This window comes from Taudactylus pleione, unplaced genomic scaffold (genome assembly GCF_031769625.1).
Source record: "Taudactylus pleione unplaced genomic scaffold, aTauple2 ptg000201l, whole genome shotgun sequence".
NCBI classification, from domain to species: Eukaryota; Metazoa; Chordata; class Amphibia; order Anura; family Myobatrachidae; genus Taudactylus; species Taudactylus pleione.
Genome location: NW_028284603.1, coordinates 51,457,633 through 51,471,572, shown reverse-complemented (window position 1 = coordinate 51,471,572; position 13,940 = coordinate 51,457,633).

The following is a 13,940-nucleotide window of genomic DNA, read 5'->3' as shown; positions in this document are numbered from 1 at the left end:
CTTTAAGGTATGGGGTGATGTGTGGTAATAGCATCTTGTAGTATTCTGTACTCAGTCCATCAGGACCAGGGGATTTTCCTCCTGGTAAGGAGTTTATAATACATTTAATTTTTTCCTCAGTTATTGGGTCATCTAAACTAGAGCGTTCCTCCTCATTGAGTGTGGGCAGTCCTGCCTGACGTAGAAATTCAATCCCTAAGTTCTGATCAGTGTTAGGGATTTCATAAAGTTGTTGGTAGTATTGGAGAAATTCTTCCGCTATTTTGTTGGGATCTGCAAGAACCTCCGAGGTGTTGGAAAGCTTGTGATATGTTTGGGGGCCGTATGTTGTTTAAGCATGGAAGCTAATAATTTGCCAGGTCTGTTACCCCATTTGAAATATCTTTGTTTTTGAAATGTGACATCTAATAAGGCTTGCTCTGCACATGCATTGTCATAAAGCAGCTTGGCTTCTTTGTATTTATTTTTATTGTCATCCCTGGGGTTTTGTATGAAACAGGAATATGTCCCTGATAGTGTCTGGCTAAGTTCTCTTAATTTATTAATCAATTTCCTACGGCGGTGGGTGACATAGCCAATAATATGGCCTCTCATCACAGGTTTCGAGGCGCTCCAGAATAGGTTAATGTCAGAAATATGTTGTGAGTTGTCTGTGGCATAATTTGTAAAATTATGTTCTAGTAGTTTTTTTAAATCTTCTGAATTAGCAAGATAAGCGGGAAATCTCCAGTCATATGAGCTGGAGACTGGTGTGTAATTTTAGAACGAACCAAATGGGGGCATGATCTGAAATCATGATATTGTAAATGCCAGAGTCTATCACTCTATGGAGTAAACAAGGGGATAGTAACCAAAAATCTATTCTGGAGAATGTGTCATGAGGATTGGAGTAGAATTTGTATTCCCTGTCGGCTGGGTGTTGGTATCGCCAAGGGTCTGTTAACTGCATTGACTCCTTCATGTATAACAAAGAAGAGGGTGCGCTTCCTTCTGACCTACCCGAATTTCCAGATCGGTCTAGGGATGAGGAAAGCACTGTATTAAAATCGCCTCCTAGGATTAATGGGCCTTCCATCCAGCCCTGTAAATTGGTAAAGATTTCTGAAAAAAAGGGAGTTTGTGAATTGTTTGGACCATAAATATTAGCAATTGTAATTTTTTCTCCATCTATGTTTAATTTCATAAAGATATAGCGCCCTTGTGTGTCTATAAGAGTGTCAATGATCTCATATTGTATCGATTTGCTAAATAAAATAATTACACCTCTTGTTTTTGTGGAATATGAAGCCGCAGTGAAATTCTTAATCCAATTGCCTCGAATTACATTATTATCTATATTTTTCCAATGTGACTCTTGAAGTAGAGCCACATCTGGTCTAAACCTTTTCAGTTGATGTACTATTTTTTTCCTTTTTATCGGGGTGTTTAGGCCTTCCACATTCCAAGATACAAATTTAACTGAATGTTTCACCCTTACTGAGTCTAAAGTTATATCTATTGGTTGTGACATCTAGCCAATCCCTATTTTGACCCAAAACCGTGTGTAATTAAGTGTTTTGTCTAGTCATGGCATGTCCCAGCCATCACTCCATGACTGTCTTTTTAAGAACCCAAATTAGGAACCAGTATGGTCCCATTACCAACAAATAAAACGTATTCGGTAAGAAAAATGTACATGGAACATGTACCCATTTACAGGAATTCCTATATCTATAAAACATAGGTAAGCAACCTAAAAAAGTGAAGTATAAACAATGTACTATCAATTTCAAACTTAAGTGCATTGTATAATTAAACATTTAAACTGTAATAAAGGATATTTGCATCACAAGAGTTAATCAGTGATTGTTGCGTGGTGATCTATCGCCATTCGCAGTTGTAGGAGGAGACAACAGTATAGCCGAGCTAAGAAAGTTAGATGCGGCCTTCGGGGAGTCAAAAAATAGAGTTTTGCCATTATGTAGAATGCGTAATTTAGCCGGATATAATAAGGCAAATCTGAAGCCGTTTTCGAACAGTTCTTTGCAAACGGGAGAATTCACGTCTGCGCATAGCAACACTGTAGGAAAAGTCCTGGAAAATTAGCAATTTTGCACCCTGGTATGTCAGATCAATGTGTTTTCGGTAGGCTTCTAGGAGATGAACCTTCTCAGCATAGTTTAGAACTCTTAGTATGACCGGCCTTGGTCTGCGTTGGTCATTGCGGTTTTCGGGGCCCACCCTGTGCACACGTTCAGTGAGAATAGGATGAGATTTAATATCGATGCCCAGTGTTGTAGAAAGCCATTGCGACACCAAGTCCATCAGTTCTCTTGGTTTTACAGACTCAGGCTAGCCAATGATGCGGAGATTATTGCGCCTGTTCCTGTTCTCCAGGTCCTCCAATTTGTCGTGAAATGCAGCCATGGCTAACTCCTGTTTTTGAATTAAGGCTTTTGACTCTGTGAGCTCATCTTCCAAAGTTGAGATTCTCTGTTCTGCCTCATCGAGACGTTGTGAGTGTTGTAGTAACTGTCCTAGTGCAGATTCTACAGATTGTTTTAGCTCAGAAATTCCTGCCAACTTTTGGTCCAGTAAAGGAGATATGATTTCCGATATTTCCTGAGCTCTTTGAAGAGATTGAGCACTGTACTGGGAGCTCTCTTCGGTCATGTCAGGTGTATTCACCTTTTCTGGGGATCCCAAAAGACGAGGAGGGTCAGCAGTAGTATTTTTCTATTTGCTTTTGGGAATAGTGCCCCCTCTTGAGCCACGCTGTTGCTTGGCCATGTACTTTTCCATGCAAATAATCAAATATATCTTACGTAGGTTCCCAGTTATTGGAGTTCACGTTAGCTGAGAGAGGTAGTGTATGTTATTATATACGCCTGTACACTTGCGTTCTGCGGTTATTTCAGCTAGTAATGGGCGTTACTTGCACAAGGATAAACAATAATTTTTTTTATCTTCTGACAGTATATACCTGCGGGGAATCACTCCCGCAGCGGTCTCCTACCCCGATATTTCTTGTTGTAGGTCAGCTTTGTCTCAAGTGTCCAGTGGAGAGACAAAGGAGCACAGTTAAAAGCAGCCTTTACTGAGGTCCGCTCGCCGGAAGCAGTTATAACTTGTTATTTAACAAGTATTCAGAACCATCACAGTTATTGTGGGTATCCTAAAATGATGGCTGTCATTTGAGTATTTTTGCAGAACTTAAAGTAAACTCAGGGCTCTTTTGGCATCGTTATGAAAGTTGGTAAGTGATTATATAACACCAAAGTGTCCATAGATTCTTTAGAGGGTATCCGGCATCTGTGAATGGAGAAAGCCTAGTGCTATATAATTTGGTTTAATTGGGGTGTGTTAGTTGTCAATCCACCTGTGGCCACAGAAGGGGGTTTAAAGCCAAGTATGTAATAAAGTAAGGCTTTAGTTTCAGTAAAAGGTAATTTCCTAAATACTTTAATATTTAAAATACCCTTGTGAGTGGCAGTATTAAAGATTATAGAGGGCTGAGCAACAGATTCATGGGCAATGTAGCAGGCCACACACGAGTGATGTTAGGATGTGGGGAGAAGCTGTGCACTTCAGAATATCTCACACTGTACACTGCGATCTCTCCAGCCCGCCGGGCGTGAGAGCAAGGAGGCACAGATCTCCTCAGATGTGTGGTCAGTCGGATGGGGAGAAGTGTAGGGAAGGCTGTGGACCGAGGTCTCAGTGTCTGGAGGTGAGTGAGCCGGCAGCAGGAGAAATCAGCGCTTCAGCAGCGCGCCTGTCAGCAGTCGCCGCCGGCCGTTACAACAGGGCACAGTGACCAGCGGCAGGTACCTGGGGTCCCCTGCGGCAGGGGGATCAGCGGGAGGGAGTGCCGGCGATGTTCTCAGCGCTCCAGGGATGTCCGCGGAAAAGGCGTCGGACGGCACCCGGAATCGAGGCCGCGGCTTTTGGCGCGGTGTAGGCCTCAGAGCCCTGGGATCAGGAGCAGTCCTCCAGAGTCCAATATGACCTTTCTGATGGGTCTGAAAGGTACAGTAGGCTGTGGGTTGTAGGGCAGAGGCTGTTAATGCCCTTTTTTAATGAGTAAAGAGGGTATTTTTAGCTATAACGCTGGAGCTGATATAAAACACCTCCGCTCAGCTCTCTTATCAGGCCACGCCCCCTATGATCAACATCTTATATGGGATAATGTGAATGTATTTGATTGTCCGGATAAGGAGACTATTGTGTATATATAGAGTGGACACATTTCAATCAGTAATAGCTTTAATGAAGGCAAAAATATAATGCATGTACAAGAAATGCAATAACATTGAAGTTTATTTTGAAACATTGTCTTGGTAACTCTAATGTACTTTGTCCAGTCTGACTTCCTCAGGAGGAGATGTAAATACGCATTTTTTTGTGCGTATATGTGCAGTAAGGAAATGGGTATCTTACGCAAAATAAATAACTACATTAAAATTTAAATGAACACGAAAGTTTTTGACATAGAATACTCTGTTAGCAAAATTAACCAGGTGGCATTTGCAAAGCATGACTAAACATTCTCATATATTATAGCCTAAACTCTCCACAGGATGAAACTGTACAGACCTCATTACATTACACCTGTCAGTGAGAATTACCATTACTGTCCACTGATGTGCAATTGCCAGCTGGATTCCTGTGGTCACGTGGATTATGTGTTACCTGCAAGGGCAAAGGGCTTTCATTCTTTAATCATGAATAAAGTAGAAGCAAAAAATTCTGAGGACCATATAAATAATATAAAAAGTGTTAGATTCTGTGCAATAGTTGAACCTGTTGTAAACTGACAATATGTAATGTGTGACTTCAGTGCTGGTAATGCATTCTTGGTCTGATTCTGAGTTAGGAATAAAGCAAGAAAGAGCAAGTAACTGTGCACCTGGGTAAAACCATGTTGCATTGTGGGGGGAGGGAGTGTTTGCTTTAATGCTGTGTACACACTGGCAGATATATTGGCCGATCAATTCATCGACCAATATATCAGGTGCCTGTCGGACAATGTGTACCAGCGATGTGTCTGTGAACAACGTCGTTCACAGACATATCGTGTTGGCTTTGCTGCACAGCCGATGCTCAATATATCTGCAGATATATTGGGGCATCGTGCTGTGTGTACAGGCAGTCAGTCGACTGACCGTACACTTGCAGCGGCAGCCGCGGGGCAGCGGGTCCCACCTCCCCTCCAACACACAGAACACAGGTGATGGTTGTTCAGTGTGTATGATCAACCATCATCTACAGATATATCTGCAGACCACTCGATCTGCAGATATATCTGATTAGTGTGTACCCAGCTTAAGATATGCATGCAAAAATAAAGCTGTCCAGGATTTGTTAGCTGCATTCAAAATATGTATGTACAGTATATGCACCCCTTACATTGCTACATGGTTTTTAGATGTACACAGTCACTCATTCTTGCTTTATTCCCAACTCAGAATTAGGTCCTATGTACCATTCCACATCCTGCCTTCTGCCAACAGGTTGTATACAGGGGTGTATCTATAAGGGGTGCAGGGTGTGTGGTGCACAAGGGTCCCTGGGTCCAGGGGGGGCCCACACCACACACCCTGCACCCATATTATCTAATACTTACCTCTCTGAGGTCCCACGTCGGGACAAAATGCCAGAAAATGGCCATTCCGGCTATTTTCCGGCGTTTTGCGCATGCGCAGTGAGGAAAACCGCCGGGTAAATTGCGTTTCCTCAGCGACCTGTGCATGCGCAGTAGACTCTGGGCACACTCTAGTGCCCAAAGTCTATTGATGCTGCGGTCAGCGGTCAGACGTGTCAGTCTGCTGCCGGCAGCTGGGGAGAGAGGTCGGGGCCCCGGACAGGGAAAGAACACGGGCCCCCTCCTCTCTTAAAATGCCCCTGGTTGTATATATACAGTATGTTAGCTCTGAAGTAATTGTCATATTTGTGTAACACACTTATTACGCAATAATGCCAGACTGCTAAATGCAATTCAATGGAGACAGAACCATTTGTTTGTTACAGTACTTGGATACAGATGGCATCCTACATAACCTTCTGTAGAGAGTTTGTGACAAAACTTTCTTCTAGTTTGTTACGTGTAAATGTTAGTGCCTGAACGTGACATGAGTGGGTTACTGGGAGCTGGCCTTTCAGTGTGAAAGGAGTAATTCAGGGCTTCTGGAAAGATCATCATCCTACTACTTCTGTTTGTTATCAACAGTGGGCGTTTGGTATCACAATGTGGGAAATTGCAACCAGAGGGATGACTCCATATCCAGGGATACAGAACCACGAAATATATGACCATTTACTACAGGGACACAGGCTAAAGCAGCCACCAGACTGTTTGGATGAACTGTGAGTACTGAATTTTGCACAAAGGAGTATTATTATGCAGTGACTGTACAAATGTTTATTTTTCAAACAAAAATAATCTTGAATGCATCTTGGTTGTTTTTGTGGCACAGTTTCTACTAGTCCATTTCAGATAATAAATATCATTTACACCAGTGCCGTCCAATGCCCTGCGCCTGGAAGAACTATTTTAGAGAGAAGATAGAGATAAGCACACACAGCACAGCCACTCTGTAAACACAGGGGCTCACATCACAATAAGATACATACATCTGTAAATTTAGGTCTTCACTACACATTGAAAATTCACCATCCATGGTCTGCAACCAAATCCAATGACCTTTTTCCTGTCCTTGCATAACCATCTAGGAATACACTTTCTGAAATATTGACCCCAGACCCACATATACCATTCTGATATCGCTTTGCAAAACACTCTCATGTGATCTAAATCTCCTTCCTCCAATTCCACTCCTAGAGTTGTCCTTGAAAATCTTATTGCAACTATTGTACAAATCCAAACCCTCACCCAAACTCCTGACTTTCTTGAAACCGCACCAGTTTCCCTGCCCTGTGTCAAATCAACTCCAGTCCCTGCTCTACTAAATGCCCCCTATGTAATACTCTCCATCCAGTTTTATCCCCCTACATTACTTCTTACATGTGGACCCAGTGGGTTGGGTATGGGATCCCAGCAGCCAGAACACCGACAGTCAAAATCCTGACAGATTTCTGCAAGCATTATAACCCTTATAATATTATATATTATCCCACAGCCTAATCTTAACCCTCCATTCCCCAACCCTGTGCCTAACCCTGATACTGATACTTACATTCACAATTGGTCGTTATCCTGACAGTCGGGATGCCGCTGTTGGGATGCTGACTACATCCTGACCCAACATGATCAGTGACATGGGCCTGGACTTGGATTCAAAGTATGTACATATCACTCCTTCAAGGTCTGACACCACCATGGTGACAGTGGAGGTCCATGGAAATAATTCCAATGAGGAGAGGTACATCCTGGAGGGGGCGTCTGATGTGCAGGCTGGGGAATTGGAACAAGCCTGTGCTCCACTATTAATTGGCAGCATCCCAAGTAAAAGAGTTCCGTGGTGTGAGAGCAACACTCTCCTGGATGGAAACTCATCTTCTCTATGCTGATGACTTTGCAGAAGACTCTGAAATCATAGTGTAGAAAGCTCGACATAAATATATATTTCACTTTTTGTACATTATGGACAAATATTTTTCCATTGAACCAATATAAATACCACTCAGGATTCTGTAAATAGAAATATAGGTGACTATTGTATATAAATGTATGAACTATATAGAGATTGATGACAGAAAAAAGGTGTAAATATTCAGCGTATACATTATATGAATTGATGCAGGGTTTTGCTGTGGTTCAGAATTGTGCCTTAGGCAATATAAAGCAGGGGTTGTCTTTATGAAGAGTGAGCTAGCCACTCATTTACTGTTTGAAGAAACCACTAGCTCCCCTCTCTGCCATGGCTGTAGCTAGTGTTCTGTGCCTTTTATTGCTTTCTTCATCATGTAATTGTTATTTCTATAGAAAAACATAGTAGGAGTAACCACCAAAGATAATGGACATGTCTTACATACAGTAGACGTGTAATACATGAATGTGTGAATGCTTCCATAAACAGCTGTGAAAGATATCGGTCATCTATGTTATCCTCTGACATTACTGGTCATCAATTATATTAGTATCTTTCACTATGTGGATGTGTTAGGATGTTCCTCATCCGTGTCAGAGAGTAACACAGATAGTGTATGTCACAGTGGTACAGTATATACACTGTTTTATTAAGGTTTCATACCTTCTGTCCTGTCATTTCCCTTTATACATATACCAGAGCTAGACATTACATAACACAAGACACACACAGTCTAATATGTTATTGTGTCACAGAGCACTATTGTGACTTCTAGGGGTTTATTTATGAAAGTTCGATTTTGCATTTGAATTAATGATCGATTTAACTCGTCTGAAATCGAATCAAATTGACATTCGTTTTCACTGACAAAATCCCCCATTTACAAAGATTCGATTGTTAATTTGATTTCAAAATCGTATTCGATGTGTGTCGATTTTGAATAGTGGTTTTTTGTTCAGTTTTGGATGTCTATTTCAAAATCGAAAATTCACCCATAAAATTTTATGAAATGGAATTAAAAAGCGACAAACACTTCCTTATGTATTCCTATTGGCCAAACATATCACATGCAAGAAGTTACTGTGGCTCCTCTAATTCTGGTTTGCGTACATCTCCGATGGTGGGGCGCCTGCGTATGTACAGGGCCCGTACTGTGCATGTGCAGAACGGATTCTGCGTCATCACACACAGTGCCCCCTTTTGGGTGTGGAGGAACCAAAAGAGGCAGGAGCGAGGTGCACTGCGCCAATCTTTGTCCATAATTCCTACAGCCACAGTGAACCACATGTTTGGATGCATTTTTATTAGAAATGTGCGCAAATCCTAAAGTTTTTCTTGAATTATTTTTAAATTGCTAAAAACATCTAAAATCATGTAATTTGGACCTGTCACATAGAGCCTTTACAGTATTATTAATGTCTGACCTGATTCATTGACGGATGCTATGGTGATTGCAGCTGCGATTGTGTATGTTGAGGATGTGCAAAATTTTTTAAAACAACCCAGCAGCCCTGAAAAGTACAGAGACGCCCTGCGGGGCAATCACAAGGCACAGCAACTGCGCACACATTCTCAGCGCACACGCACATCCATCGATTATCGTCAGCCCAATTAAATCAATGGACACGAAGCATGGCAGCCTGAACAGAGATGCCTGCGGCATACTGCTTTAGTACAGATTCGCAGGCGCACCCAGTGACACGCTCCAGAACTAGCTATGATTTGTCTGCGTTTTTGCCACCACTCACCTGTCACCGGCCAGAAACAGTGCCTGGCTGTCAATCACTCTGCATAAAGGTAAGCACTGGGCAGGGGCGTCGGAATGATTTTATGTTGGGGGGCCCATATAAAATCGTTCAGGCGCCGCCCCTCCCCTCCATCTTACCTCAGTAAAGCTGCACAGCCCTGACAGTCCGCGGCCGCCGATCCTTTGAAATGTTTGGGGGATGAGCCGCCCCCTTGCGCCCCCCCCCTCCCCCCGTTCCGATGCCCATGGTTCTGGGAGAAGCGTCACTATTAGATTTTGCTGCATCCGCAGTGTGAATAATATGTATGAGGAATTTACCAATAATTGCTCAATTGCAAAAATATCGGCATATCGTCTGTCATCTATACTTTCGTAGGCATCATAATGAAGGTTTAGGGAATAGATGTTGTTGAAATCGCCTCTCTGCTATTAGTCTATTTTTTGGGGGATTTTGTGTTCGATTTGTGTTTGATTTTCTGTTTGAATGTTCGTAAATGAGGAGATCCTATGTTTATCTATGTAAAAGTACCGATGTTTTGACGATATTCTATTTTGAACGGCATTTGGTTTTATATTCAATTTTACATTCAGTTTTGCCTTTAGTAAATATCTGATGTGTAAAATAGAATGAAAATCGAATTCAAATTCACTATAAATTTTAAATCAAACAAAATTGAACTTTAGTAAATATACCCAATCAATCAGGCTGTGGCTTAGTAGGCATTGTGTGTGACAACAGAGGTCCCCCTGCCATTCGGAGTTGTGCACAAACCATCGGGTTTACGTAAAACTCTGAATCGGGCCTGATGAGTGACATGTCACTCATACATTGTATTAGGAGACCCCTACAACCTGGCTCCCTAAGTGACCGCCTAGCTTAGTTTAGCAGTAACACCAGGCCTGGGTTTAATGCTGTTTCAGAGGTATATAAAATGCCTCTAATACACTAACATTAAAAGTTGGTGTTCTGTGTGTCTCACTGCTGTTGCTAAGTGATCTTGTCCATAGGCAACTAACATTTTTATTCTAGGGAAACTTAGTGACCGTTATTCTAAACAAACCTTTTTATCTACTAATCCTTCTTGTGCAGAAGAACTCTTAATGGCTATATAAGGTGCTATTCTGCTCATGTATTTTATATGGTATTCATATTTTTGGATAAAACAATGGCATGTGGCAAAAATAGTTTTAGCTCAATTTTTATTGTATTTTTTATTATAAAGAAAGCTAACCAAGCATACGAGATACTGAGGGAAACTATTTACAGAGACAATAGAATTAAATGAGCAGTGACGTAATAGTGCCTCACTGGGCCTTATAGCAAAATTTGGGTAGGGGCCCAGGGATGCCACTCTAATGGACTAGAGTGTGCCATATTTTCCGACTTTTAAGGTATCTTTCCTGCCAGCAGCCTGAAGTGGAGAGCTTCGAGGGGCGGGGCCAGACTATGGGCGTCATTATGCCCTACCCCCTTTACAGAAAAAGTCTGCGATTCGCTGGTCTGTCAGGTGGGGGCGGGGCTAAATGACACGATTCACGTCATTTAGCCGCACCCCCTCCCTATGGACTCTCAAAGTTCACTGTTACAGAACCTGCACTAAGACATATTGGTGTAATTGTTTTCCTAGTGGGAAAGCCGTATGCGTACGTTCTGTGAGTTACACACAGATGTGTGCACAAAAGCACAAAGAGTTTAATTTACACATCAGACACTTCAAATAAACACATCAGAAAGCAAAATCCCAACATTGAGATAAACTGTATTGTTCATGTAATGAGACGGTGGACATATAGTGCTTATGTATGACTTTGAATTAAGTGCCTCAGACATGTAAATGCAATGGCATCCTAAGCAAGCAATTTTACCAGGTAGACATGCACGTTGTAGGTAGGCAGTGGAAATGGGGTTCAAGACACTGTGACATGGCTTGAAACCCGTGTTCATTGTCCTGGGCTGGATCTGGGATTTTGGTGGAAAAGTGGTATAATTTCTGTCCACAACTAATAATTAGATGACTAGCAAATACTTTGTACAATCTGTTCAGCTGCCTTTTGGTCTAAAATACAATTTCATATTACCAGCTCTTCTGAAAACCTATATAAAATATATCCAAGGCTGAACTGTATAACAAACTTTATTATAGTGAATAAAGATACATGGGCCGATGTCCAGATTGGTATAATTTAAGCCTACTTGGTTCATGTCTAATGGTTTCTACAACAGACCAGGGCTCATTCACAAAGGGTACAGTAAATAGCATGGAAACTTATGTGGACTTTAGAAGCCTTCAAGTGATGTGTTTGAATGCGCTTAACATGGATTGCGCTTTTACCAGACCAAACTATTCTACTGGTAGAGTATATTAATGCATTGCAAATGGCTCTTGCTACAGGATAACATTTTAAACGTTGTTAGTATGAGAAATCCTTTGTACAGTATTATTTTAAACGTACTTTTTAGTCATTATTTAGATGCTGAAAAGAACATTAAGGGGGAAATTGAATTGGCAATGTGCAGTTGCTGCACACATTACTGACTATTATGGTCAAGGGCGGTGCTAGTGTGTTCAGCGCTCCCTGCAAACTATAAATTTGCGCCCTCCTACAAATATGTCTTCTTGATGTCTCTTTATACTGTTAGCTAGCTGACTTGCCCCCCTCACCTCCGTCAGGGGCAGGCAGCTGCCAGCTGTCACTCTCTCTCTCTCTGTCTCACTGTTCGGGGCCTTTCCCTGGCGTTGTGGTGCACAGCTCCTCCATAGCTCTTTTTCTTGGGCACACCACACACAGAGCCAGTTTACTGTACTACTGCTTATAAGAAAGGGTAGACGGTGCTGGGGAGCTAGTTATACAAACTTGCCCCTGCCGCTCAGGGGCGGGCAATGCCAGGCAAGTAAATCAGTTGATAACCGAGCGGCTGCAGACAAGAATTACATTTAAATTCAGGTGGATTGGCGATCTGTCTAATGGGTGGTCCGGTCCACACCTGGGCCACCACTATGGTTTAGCCCGGTGGTTCCCAAACTGTGCGCCATGGCACCCTGGGTTGCCATGGGACACTTGCAGGGCAGCCTCAGGTTGGTGATCCAGCACCAAATCAAATTATTTATGGTCAATGTAATGTAAATATGTAGACAAACAGAAGTGCAAACCTGTCCACCACTATATAACTAACCCTGAGGATGACAGGTCAGCACAATATACTTCATTTACTACATTTTTTTCTGAATTTCTGAATAACAAACTTTTGGCTTAGGGGTGCTGTGAAAACAATGCTGATATTCTAGGGCGCCGTGGTTCAAGAAAGTTTGGGAACTACCGGTTTTGCCTATGAAAGCCCATGACACTTTGAGTGCAGGTAAATGGTAAAGGCACTGAGAAAGCAAGCAGAGGGAGGGTGCCTCTCCAGCCCTTTGCCCCCCTGCAATGCTTACGCAGCGGAATGCATCGCGCCAGTCCTGATTATAGTACCACAACATTGCACGGCTCTACGGGGTGTGAAAGAAAAGGTGCGATAGTGGTTGTCTGACTGTTTTCTATGGCATTTTGTCTCTATCATTTCTAATCGTATTGCCCCACAAAATAGGTATGAGAGAGCCCTAAATGTATAAAAACTAACATGAGCAAAAAATGGATGGAGTTCCCTTTTTAAAATACAAAATGTATAATTTGTAAAGATCTGTGCTTCTAAATAACGTTTATCCAGCTGATTACTAATGTCTGCCTGTTCCTATTTCAATTGTTGCATTATTGACTGACTGATTTTTAGTAAGAAATATCCATGGAAGAAATTAAAGTCTCAGTAAAACAGGATGAGCATATAATAAGTGTAAGTTCTTCAAACCTTGTGCAAATAAAATCCTAGCCTTTATGAAGCTCTCACATAGAAAAACATAACAATAGTTCACTGTGAACCAGTAAATGAGAAGTTTATTTTTATAGTAACATGTACAGGAGCTATGTAGTGCTAAGTGTAAATTCATGTTTCAAATTTATACTGTATCTAAATTGTTAGTATTAATAAAGAATATATTTCTTAATTGTACATGTATTATTGTGATTTAGGTTCAATTGTCATATCTGTACACTGGACAAGCTTGGTTAAATCTTATAATTAATGATTTTGCAAAGCTAGAGCAGAGCTGTGTTAGGACAGTGGCCCTGATTCAGAGCCGGACGCACTGACAGAGCGCTCGCTCTGAATCAGGGCCAGGCTATTTTTTTTTTTGAACGGCCTCCTGCCTGCTTGCATAGTTGTGGGTGACCACCCACAGCTATAGCGAGTGGGCAGGAAGATGGTCGCGATGGTCTTGCGACGAGACCCTTGTGGTAGGGTCTCGTTGCCGCAAGCCCTGGAGTGCTTTCGGCTCAAACAGAGCCGAAAGCACTCCCACTGACATCACTTGTGATGTCAATGGTGCCGGCCCCAGACGGTAGGCATTATCATGGGAACGCCTCCGTCTGGGCAGCCACGCCCCCGGCACGCCCACCAAAGGGGGCGTGCTGTCACTCAGCATCGACAGCACGCCCCCTTTGGTACGAGACACGGAGCAATGGCTTGCCCGTCGTTATCCGGGTCTCGCGCATGCGCACGACGGAGCCGGCTCCGTCGTGTGCATGCGCACTGGGCCACCATCGACCCGCTTGCGAGCGGGTCTGAATCA